Source organism: Plectropomus leopardus, chromosome 18, assembly GCF_026936395.1.
Source record: "Plectropomus leopardus strain MGB_pleo_1.0 chromosome 18, ASM2693639v1, whole genome shotgun sequence".
Classification (NCBI taxonomy): domain Eukaryota; kingdom Metazoa; phylum Chordata; class Actinopteri; order Perciformes; family Serranidae; genus Plectropomus; species Plectropomus leopardus.
The window spans coordinates 16,648,352-16,659,670 of record NC_142193.1 but is presented as its reverse complement, the minus strand read 5'-3'; positions in this window follow the sequence as shown (position 1 = coordinate 16,659,670).

Sequence of the window (11,319 nt, the reverse complement as noted above, 5' to 3'; positions counted from 1 at the left end):
TTTGGTCATTTTTTTCATCATGCTATTTTATGGGTTTGGGGGCCTTTTTTGGATGTATTTTCAACACTGTATACTATGACATGCTTCTTTATGCTATATTAAGTTGTTTTCAGCTGTTTTGGGGACATGTCAAATTTTGACTTTTTTCGCCATACTATAGCCTTGCTTTTTTGGTGATTTTTTCAACATGCTATTTTATGGCTTTTGGGGCCATTTTTGGATGTTTTTTCAACACTGTATAGTATGGGATGCTTCTTTATGCTATATTAAGTTGTTTTCAGCTGTTTTGGGGACATGTCAAATTTTGACTTTTTTCGCCATACTATAGCCTTGCTCTTTTTGGTCATTTTTTTCATCATGCTATTTTATGGGTTTTGGGGCCATTTTTGGATGTTTTTTCAAAACCGTATACTATAATATGCTTCTTTATGCTATAGTAAGTTGTTTTCAGCTGTTTTGGGGACATGTCAAATTTTGACTTTCTTTGCCATACTATAGCCTTGCTCTTTTTGTCATTTTTTCAACATGCTATTTTATGGGTTTTGGGGCCATTTTTGGATGTATTTTCAACACTGTATACTATGACATGCTTCTTTATCCTATAGTAAGTTGTTTTCAGCTGTTTTGGGGACATGTCAAATTTTGACTTTTTTCGCCATACTATAGCCTTGCTCTTTTTGGTCATTTTTTTCATCATGCTATTTTATGGGTTTTGTGGCCTTTTTTGGATGTATTTTCAACACTGTATAGTATGGGATGCTTCTTTATGCTATATTAAGTTGTTTTCAGCTGTTTTGGGGACATGTCAAATTTTGACTTTTTTCGCCATACTATAGCCTTGCTCTTTTTGGTCATTTTTTTCATCATGCTATTTTATGGGTTTTGTGGCCTTTTTTGGATGTATTTTCAACACTGTATTCTATAATATGCTTCTTTATGCTATATTAAGTTGTTTTCAGCTGTTTTGGGGACATGTCAAATTTTGACTTTTTTCGCCATACTATAGCCTTGCTCTTTTTGGTCATTTTTTTCATCATGCTATTTTATGGGTTTGGGGGCCTTTTTTGGATGTATTTTCAACACTGTATACTATGACATGCTTCTTTATGCTATATTAAGTTGTTTTCAGCTGTTTTGGGGACATGTCAAATTTTGACTTTTTTCGCCATACTATAACCTTGCTTTTTTGGGCATTTTTTCCAACATGCTATTTTATGGCTTTTGGGGCCATTTTTGGATGTTTTTTCAACACTGTATACTATGGGATGCTTCTTTATGCTATATTAAGTTGTTTTCAGCTGTTTTGGGGACATGTCAAATTTTGACTTTTTTCGCCATACTATAGCCTTGCTCTTTTTGGTCATTTTTTTCATCATGCTATTTTATGGGTTTTGTGGCCTTTTTTGGATGTATTTTCAACACTGTATAATATGGGCTGCTTCTTTATGCTATATTAAGTTGTTTTCAGCTGTTTTGGGGACATGTCAAATTTTGACTTTTTTCGCCATACTATAGCCTTGCTCTTTTTTTCATTTTTTCAATATGCTATTTTATGGGTTTAGGGGCCTTATTTGGACGTTTTTTCAACACCGTATACTATAATATGCTTCTTTATGCTATAGTAAGTTGTTTTCAGCTGTTTTGGGGACATGTCAAATTTTGACTTTTTTCGCCATACTATAGCCTTGCTTTTTTGGTGATTTTTTCAACATGCTATTTTATGGGTTTTGGGGCCTTTTTTGGATGTTTTTTCAACACCGTATACTAAAATATGCTTCTTTATGCTATATTAAGTTGTTTTCAGCTGTTTTGGGGACGTCAAATTTTGACTTTTTTTGCCATACTATAGCCTTGCTCTTTTTGTCATTTTTTCAACATGCTATTTTATGGGTTTAGGGGCCATTTTTGGATGTTTTTTCAACACTGTATACCATGACACGCTTCTTTATGCTATAGTAAGTTGTTTTCAGCTGTTTTGGGGACATGTCAAATTTTGACTTTTTTCGCCATACTATAGCCTTGCTCTTTTTGTCATTTTTTCAACATGCTATTTTATGGGTCTTGTGGCCTTTTTTGGATGTATTTTCAACACTGTATTCTATAATATGCTTCTTTATGCTATAGTAAGTTGTTTTCAGCTGTTTTGGGGACATGTCAAATTTTGACTTTTTTCGCCATACTATAGCCTTGCTCTTTTTGTCATTTTTTCAACATGCTATTTTATGGGTCTTGTGGCCTTTTTTGGATGTATTTTCAACACTGTATTCTATAATATGCTTCTTTATGCTATAGTAAGTTGTTTTCAGCTGTTTTGGGGACATGTCAAATTTTGACTTTTTTCGCCATACTATAGCCTTGCTCTTTTTGGTCATTTTTTTCATCATGCTATTTTATGGGTTTAGGGGCCTTTTTTGGATGTTTTTTCAAAACCGTATACTATAATACGCTTCTTTATGCTATAGTAAGTTGTTCTCAGCTGTTTTGGGGACATGTCAAATTTTGACTTTCTTTGCCATACTATAGCCTTGCTCTTTTTGTCATTTTTTCAACATGCTATTTTATGGGTTTTGGGGCCTTTTTTGGATGTATTTTCAACACTGTATACTATGACACGCTTCTTTATGCTATAGTAAGTTGTTTTCAGCTGTTTTGGGGACATGTCAAATTTTGACTTTTTTCGCCATACTATAGCCTTGCTCTTTTTGGTCATTTTTTTCATCATGCTATTTTATGGGTTTTGTGGCCTTTTTTGGATGTATTTTCAACACTGTATTCTATAATATGCTTCTTTATGCTATATTAAGTTGTTTTCAGCTGTTTTGGGGACATGTCAAATTTTGACTTTTTTCGCCATACTATAGCCTTGCTTTTTTGGTCATTTTTTCAACATGCTATTTTATCGGTTTTGGGGCCTTTTTTGGATGTTTTTTCAACACTGTATACTATGACACGCTTCTTTATGCTATATTAAGTTGTTTTCAGCTGTTTTGGGGACATGTCAAATTTTGACTTTTTTCGCCATACTATAGCCTTGCTCTTTTTGGTCATTTTTTTCATCATGCTATTTTATGGGTTTTGTGGCCTTTTTTGGATGTATTTTCAACACTGTATAGTATGGGATGCTTCTTTATGCTATATTAAGTTGTTTTCAGCTGTTTTGGGGACATGTCAAATTTTGACTTTTTTCGCCATACTATAGCCTTGCTTTTTTGGTCATTTTTTCAACATGCTATTTTATCGGTTTTGGGGCCTTTTTTGGATGTTTTTTCAACACTGTATACTATGACACGCTTCTTTATGCTATAGTAAGTTGTTTTCAGCTGTTTTGGGGACATGTCAAATTTTGACTTTTTTCGCCATACTATAGCCTTGCTCTTTTTGTCATTTTTTCAACATGCTATTTTATGGGTCTTGTGGCCTTTTTTGGATGTATTTTCAACACTGTATTCTATAATATGCTTCTTTATGCTATAGTAAGTTGTTTTCAGCTGTTTTGGGGACATGTCAAATTTTGACTTTTTTCGCCATACTATAGCCTTGCTCTTTTTGGTCATTTTTTTCATCATGCTATTTTATGGGTTTAGGGGCCTTTTTTATATGTTTTTTCAAAACCGTATACTATAATATGCTTCTTTATGCTATATTAAGTCATTTTCAGCTGTTTTGGGGACATGTCAAATTTAGACTTTTTTTGCCATACTATAGCCTTGCTCTTTTTGTAATTTTTTCAACATGCTATTTTATGGGTTTAGGGGCCATTTTTGGATGTTTTTTCAACACTGTATACCATGACACGCTTCTTTATGCTATAGTAAGTTGTTTTCAGCTGTTTTGGGGACATGTCAAATTTTGACTTTTTTCGCCATACTATAGCCTTGCTTCTTTGGTGATTTTTTCAACATGCTATTTTATGGGTTTTGTGGCCATTTTTGGATGTTTTTTCAAAAACCGTATACTATAATATGCTTCTTTATGCTATAGTAAGTTGTTTTTAAGTTTTTGGTTTTTTTTAAATACAAATTAAAAATTCAAAAATACAAGAAATAAAAATACAAAATTACAAATGTTTTGTTTTGGACATGTCACCTTTGGAAAATTTCGTTCCACAGCATAGTCTTGCTCTATTGGTCATTTTTCCACCTATTATTCTATGGTGTTATGTCCCCGGCCTAGGGGAACCTAAACAACATCAGGTTGCCTTCCCACTCTCCCACTCCCAAGGAAAACCAGCCTACAAAGTTAAGAAAGGCAAAATGAGCAGTTTATTGACTCAGACATGAGCACCAACAAAAGACAACACAAAAACATACATCAGTCACGTAAAATACCTAAAAACAAAAGCCAAATGAAAGACAGGTCTCTTACTGAAAACAGGGGAAAACGCTCAATAAATGAAATAACAATCACTAATTTCGTATACTGCTCAACAAAATTATCAAAGTGCTCAATTATGTAAAGTGACTACTAATAAACCAACAAACGAATTTTTAAAACACAATAAATGCTCAGTAATCACAAAACAAGGCGAAAAGGCACTGATTGATCACCAAATTACAAATATCACACATATATCATGAATCCTAGCTGGCTCAGTTTGGAGTAGAGGAGGCAGGAGGGAAGAGCTTCAGTTTTCCTTACTCTTAAAAAGCCCTCCAATCCCAAAGAAGCCAATCCTGCAGCAGCCAGGCCTTCTGGAACACCCAATGATGGCACTCCACCTGCATCACACCAGCAGTCAGGCAAAATGTCATATAAAGACACTGGCACACACATGCACACACACACACACACACACATACACACACACACACATACAGAGGGAAGGAGAGAGAAAACTAGCATAGGAAACCATAATAACCCAAAACATTAAAAAAAATGGGTTTCTGGGCCGTTTTTTTTTGTTTTTTCAATACTGTATACCATGACATGCTTCTTTGTACTAAAGTAAGTCGTTGTCAGATATTTTTCTGACATGTCAAATTTTGACTTTTTTCGCCATACTATAGCCTTGCTCTTTTTGTCATTTTTTTCATCATGCTATTTTATGGTTTTGGGGGCCATTTTTGGATGTATTTTCAACACTGTATACTATGACATGCTTCTTTATGCTATAGTAAGTTGTTTTCAGCTGTTTTGGGGACATGTCAAATTTTGACTTTTTTCGCCATACTATAGCCTTGCTTTTTTGGTGATTTTTTCAACATGCTATTTTATGGCTTTGGGGGCCATTTTTTGGATGTTTTTCAACACTGTATAGTATGGGCTGCTTCTTTATGCTATATTAAGTTGTTTTCAGCTGTTTTGGGGACATGTCAAATTTTGACTTTTTTCGCCATACTATAGCCTTGCTTTTTTGGTGATTTTTTCAACATGCTATTTTATGGCTTTTGGGGCCATTTTTGGATGTTTTTTCAACACTGTATACTATGGGATGCTTCTTTATGCTATAGTAAGTTGTTTTCAGCTGTTTTGGGGACATGTTAAATTTTGACCTTTTTTTTTGCCATACTATAGCCTTGCTCTTTTTGTCATTTTTTTCAACATGCTATTTTATGGGTTTTGGGGCCTTTTTTGGATGTTTTTTCAACACTGTATACTATGACATGCTTCTTTATGCTATAGTAAGTTGTTTTCAACTGTTTTGGGGACATGTCAAATTTTGACTTTTTTTGCCATACTATAGCCTTGCTTTTTTGGTCATTTTTTCAACATGCTATTTTATGGGTTTGGGGGCCTTTTTTTGGATGTTTTTTCAACACTGTATACTATTATATGCTTCTTTATGCTATATTAAGTTGTTTTCAGCTGTTTTGGGGACATGTCAAATTTTGACTTTTTTCGCCATACTATAGCCTTGCTCTTTTTGGTCATTTTTTTCATCATGCTATTTTATGGGATTAGGGGCCATTTTTGGATGTTTTTTCAAAACCGTATACTATAATATGCTTCTTTATGCTATAGTAAGTTGTTTTCAGCTGTTTTGGGGACATGTCAAATTTTGACTTTTTTCGCCATACTATAGCCTTGCTTTTTTGGTGATTTTTTCAACATGCTATTTTATGGCTTTTGGGGCCATTTTTGGATGTTTTTTCAACACTGTATACTATGGGATGCTTCTTTATGCTATATTAAGTTGTTTTCAGCTGTTTTGGGGACATGTCAAATTTTGACTTTTTTTGCCATACTATAGCCTTGCTCTTTTTGTCATTTTTTCAACATGCTATTTTATGGGTTTAGGGGCCATTTTTGGATGTTTTTTCAACACTGTATACTATGACACGCTTCTTTATGCTATAGTAAGTTGTTTTCAGCTGTTTTGGGGACATGTTAAATTTTGACCTTTTTTTTTGCCATACTATAGCCTTGCTCTTTTTGTCATTTTTTTCAACATGCTATTTTATGGGTTTTGGGGCCTTTTTTGGATGTTTTTTCAACACTGTATACTATGACATGCTTCTTTATGCTATAGTAAGTTGTTTTCAACTGTTTTGGGGACATGTCAAATTTTGACTTTTTTTGCCATACTATAGCCTTGCTTTTTTGATCATTTTTTCAACATGCTATTTTATGGGTTTTGTGGCCTTTTTTTTATGTATTTTCAACACTGTATACTATAATGTGCTTCTTTATGCTATAGTAAGTTGTTTTTAGCTGTTTTGGGGACATATGAAATTTTGACTTTTTGCCATACTATAGCCTTGCTTTTTTGGTCATTTTTTCAACATGCTATTTTATGGGTTTAGGGGCCATTTTTGGATGTTTTTTCAACACTGTATAACATGACACGCTTCTTTATGCTATAGTAAGTTGTTTTCAGCTGTTTTGGGGACATGTCAAATTTTGACTTTTTTCGCCATACTATAGCCTTGCTCTTTTTGTCATTTTTTCAACATGCTATTTTATGGGTCTTGTTGCCTTTTTTTGGATGTTTTTTCAACACTGTATACTATAATATGCTTCTTTATGCTATAGTAAGTTGTTTTCAGCTGTTTTGGGGACATGTCAAATTTTGACTTTTTTCGCCATACTATAGCCTTGCTCTTTTTGGTCATTTTTTTCATCATTCTATTTTCTGGGTTTAGGGCCTTTTTTGGATGTTTTTCAACACTGTATACTATGACATGCTTCTTTATGCTACTTTTTTTGCCATACTAATGCTATTTTATGGGTTTATGTTTTTCAACACTGCTGCTGTTGTTGGACATGTCAAATTTTGACTTTTTTCGCCATACTATAGCCTTGCTCTTTTGGTCATTTTTCATCATGCTATTTTATGGGATTAGGGGCCATTTTTGGATGTTTTTTCAAAACCGTATACTATAATATGCTTCTTTATGCTATAGTAAGTTGTTTTCAGCTGTTTTGGGGACATGTCAAATTTTGACTTTTTTCGCCATACTATAGCCTTGCTTTTTTGGTGATTTTTTCAACATGCTATTTTATGGCTTTTGGGGCCATTTTTGGATGTTTTTTCAACACTGTATACTATGGGATGCTTCTTTATGCTATATTAAGTTGTTTTCAGCTGTTTTGGACATGTCAAATTTTGACTTTTTTCACCATACTATAGCCTTGCTCTTTTTGTCATTTTTTCAACATGCTATTTTATGGGTTTAGGGGCCATTTTTGGATGTTTTTTCAACACTGTATACTATGAAACGCTTCTTTATGCTATAGTAAGTTGTTTTTAGCTGTTTTGGGGACATGTTAAATTTTGACCTTTTTTTTTGCCATACTATAGCCTTGCTCTTTTTGTCATTTTTTTCAACATGCTATTTTATGGGTTTTGGGGCCTTTTTTGGATGTTTTTTCAACACTGTATACTATGACATGCTTCTTTATGCTATAGTAAGTTGTTTTCAACTGTTTTGGGGACATGTCAAATTTTGACTTTTTTTGCCATACTATAGCCTTGCTTTTTTGATCATTTTTTCAACATGCTATTTTATGGGTTTTGTGGCCTTTTTTTTATGTATTTTCAACACTGTATACTATAATGTGCTTCTTTATGCTATAGTAAGTTGTTTTTAGCTGTTTTGGGGACATATGAAATTTTGACTTTTTTGCCATACTATAGCCTTGCTTTTTTGGTCATTTTTTCAACATGCTATTTTATGGGTTTAGGGGCCATTTTTGGATGTTTTTTCAACACTGTATACCATGACACGCTTCTTTATGCTATAGTAAGTTGTTTTCAGCTGTTTTGGGGACATGTCAAATTTTGACTTTTTTCGCCATACTATAGCCTTGCTCTTTTTGTCATTTTTTCAACATGCTATTTTATGGGTCTTGTTGCCTTTTTTTGGATGTTTTTTCAACACTGTATACTATAATATGCTTCTTTATGCTATAGTAAGTTGTTTTCAGCTGTTTTGGGGACATGTCAAATTTTGACTTTTTTCGCCATACTATAGCCTTGCTCTTTTTGGTCATTTTTTTCATCATGCTATTTTATGGGTTTAGGGGCCTTTTTTGGATGTTTTTTCAACACTGTATACCATGACACGCTTCTTTATGCTATAGTAAGTTGTTTTCAGCTGTTTTGGGGACATGTCAAATTTTGACTTTTTTCGCCATACTATAGCCTTGCTCTTTTTGGTCATTTTTTTCAACATGCTATTTTATGGCTTTTGGGGCCATTTTTGGATGTTTTTTCAACACTGTATACTATGGGATGCTTCTTTATGCTATATTTAGTTGTTTTCAGCTGTTTTGGGGACATGTCAAATTTTGACTTTTTTTGCCATACTATAGCCTTGCTCTTTTTGGTCATTTTTTTCATCATGCTATTTTATGGGATTAGGGGCCATTTTTGGATGTTTTTTCAAAACCGTATACTATAATATGCTTCTTTATGCTATAGTAAGTTGTTTTCAGCTGTTTTGGGGACATGTCAAATTTTGACTTTTTTCGCCATACTATAGCCTTGCTCTTTTTGGTCATTTTTTTCAACATGCTATTTTATGGCTTTTGGGGCCATTTTTGGATGTTTTTTCAACACTGTATACTATGGGATGCTTCTTTATGCTATATTTAGTTGTTTTCAGCTGTTTTGGGGACATATGAAATTTTGACTTTTTTGCCATACTATAGCCTTGCTTTTTTGGTCATTTTTTCAACATGCTATTTTATGGGTTTAGGGGCCATTTTTGGATGTTTTTTCAACACTGTATACCATGACACGCTTCTTTATGCTATAGTAAGTTGTTTTCAGCTGTTTTGGGGACATGTCAAATTTTGACTTTTTTCGCCATACTATAGCCTTGCTCTTTTTGTCATTTTTTCAACATGCTATTTTATGGGTCTTGTTGCCTTTTTTTGGATGTTTTTTCAACACTGTATACTATAATATGCTTCTTTATGCTATAGTAAGTTGTTTTCAGCTGTTTTGGGGACATGTCAAATTTTGACTTTTTTCGCCATACTATAGCCTTGCTCTTTTTGGTCATTTTTTTCATCATGCTATTTTATGGGTTTAGGGGCCTTTTTTGGATGTTTTTTCAACACTGTATACCATGACACGCTTCTTTATGCTATAGTAAGTTGTTTTCAGCTGTTTTGGGGACATGTCAAATTTTGACTTTTTTCGCCATACTATAGCCTTGCTCTTTTTGGTCATTTTTTTCAACATGCTATTTTATGGCTTTTGGGGCCATTTTTGGATGTTTTTTCAACACTGTAAACTATGGGATGCTTCTTTATGCTATATTTAGTTGTTTTCAGCTGTTTTGGGGACATGTCAAATTTTGACTTTTTTTGCCATACTATAGCCTTGCTCTTTTTGGTCATTTTTTTCATCATGCTATTTTATGGGATTAGGGGCCTTTTTGTACGTTTTTTTCAAAACCGTATACTATAATATGCTTCTTTATGCTATAGTAAGTTGTTTTCAGCTGTTTTGGGGACATGTCAAATTTTGACTTTTTTCGCCATACTATAGCCTTGCTCTTTTTGGTCATTTTTTTCATCGTGCTATTTTATGGGTTTTGTGGCCTTTTTTGGATGTATTTTCAACACTGTATACTATTATATGCTTCTTTATGCTATATTAAGTTATTTTCAGCTGTTTTGGGGACATGTCAAATTTTGACTTTTTTCGCCATACTATAGCCTTGCTTTTTTGGTGATTTTTTCAACATGCTATTTTATGGCTTTTGGGGCCATTTTTGGATGTTTTTTCAACACTGTATACTATGGGATGCTTCTTTATGCTATAGTAAGTTGTTCTCAGCTGTTTTGGGGACATGTCAAATTTTGACTTTTTCCACCATACTATAGCCTTGCTCTTTTTGGTGATTTTTTCCACATGCTATTTTATGGGTTTTGTGGCCTTTTTTTGGTGTATTTTCAACACTGTGTACTATAATGTGCTTCTTTAGGCTATAGTAAGTTGTTTTCAGCTGTTTTGGGGACATGTCAAATTTTGACTTTTTTCACCATACTATAGCCTTGCTTTTTTGGTGATTTTTTCCACATGCTATTTTATGGGTTTTGTGGCCTTTTTTTGGTGTATTTTCAACACTGTGTACTATAATGTGCTTCTTTAGGCTATAGTAAGTTGTTTTCAGCTGTTTTGGGGACATGTCAAATTTTGACTTTTTTCGCCATACTATAGCCTTGCTCTTTTTCTCATTTTTTCCACATGCTATTTTATGGGTTTTGTGGCCTTTTTTTGGTGTATTTTCAACACTGTATACTATTATATGCTTCTTTATGCTATATTAAGTTATTTTCAGCTGTTTTGGGGACATGTCAAATTTTGACTTTTTTCGCCATACTATAGCCTTGCTTTTTTGGTGATTTTTTCAACATGCTATTTTATGGCTTTTGGGGCCATTTTTGGATGTTTTTTCAACACTGTATACTATGGGATGCTTCTTTATGCTATAGTAAGTTGTTCTCAGCTGTTTTGGGGACATGTCAAATTTTGACTTTTTCCACCATACTATAGCCTTGCTCTTTTTGGTGATTTTTTCCACATGCTATTTTATGGGTTTTGTGGCCTTTTTTTGGTGTATTTTCAACACTGTGTACTATAATGTGCTTCTTTAGGCTATAGTAAGTTGTTTTCAGCTGTTTTGGGGACATGTCAAATTTTGACTTTTTTCACCATACTATAGCCTTGCTTTTTTGGTGATTTTTTCCACATGCTATTTTATGGGTTTTGTGGCCTTTTTTTGGTGTATTTTCAACACTGTGTACTATAATGTGCTTCTTTAGGCTATAGTAAGTTGTTTTCAGCTGTTTTGGGGACATGTCAAATTTTGACTTTTTTCGCCATACTATAGCCTTGCTCTTTTTCTCATTTTTTGAGCATAC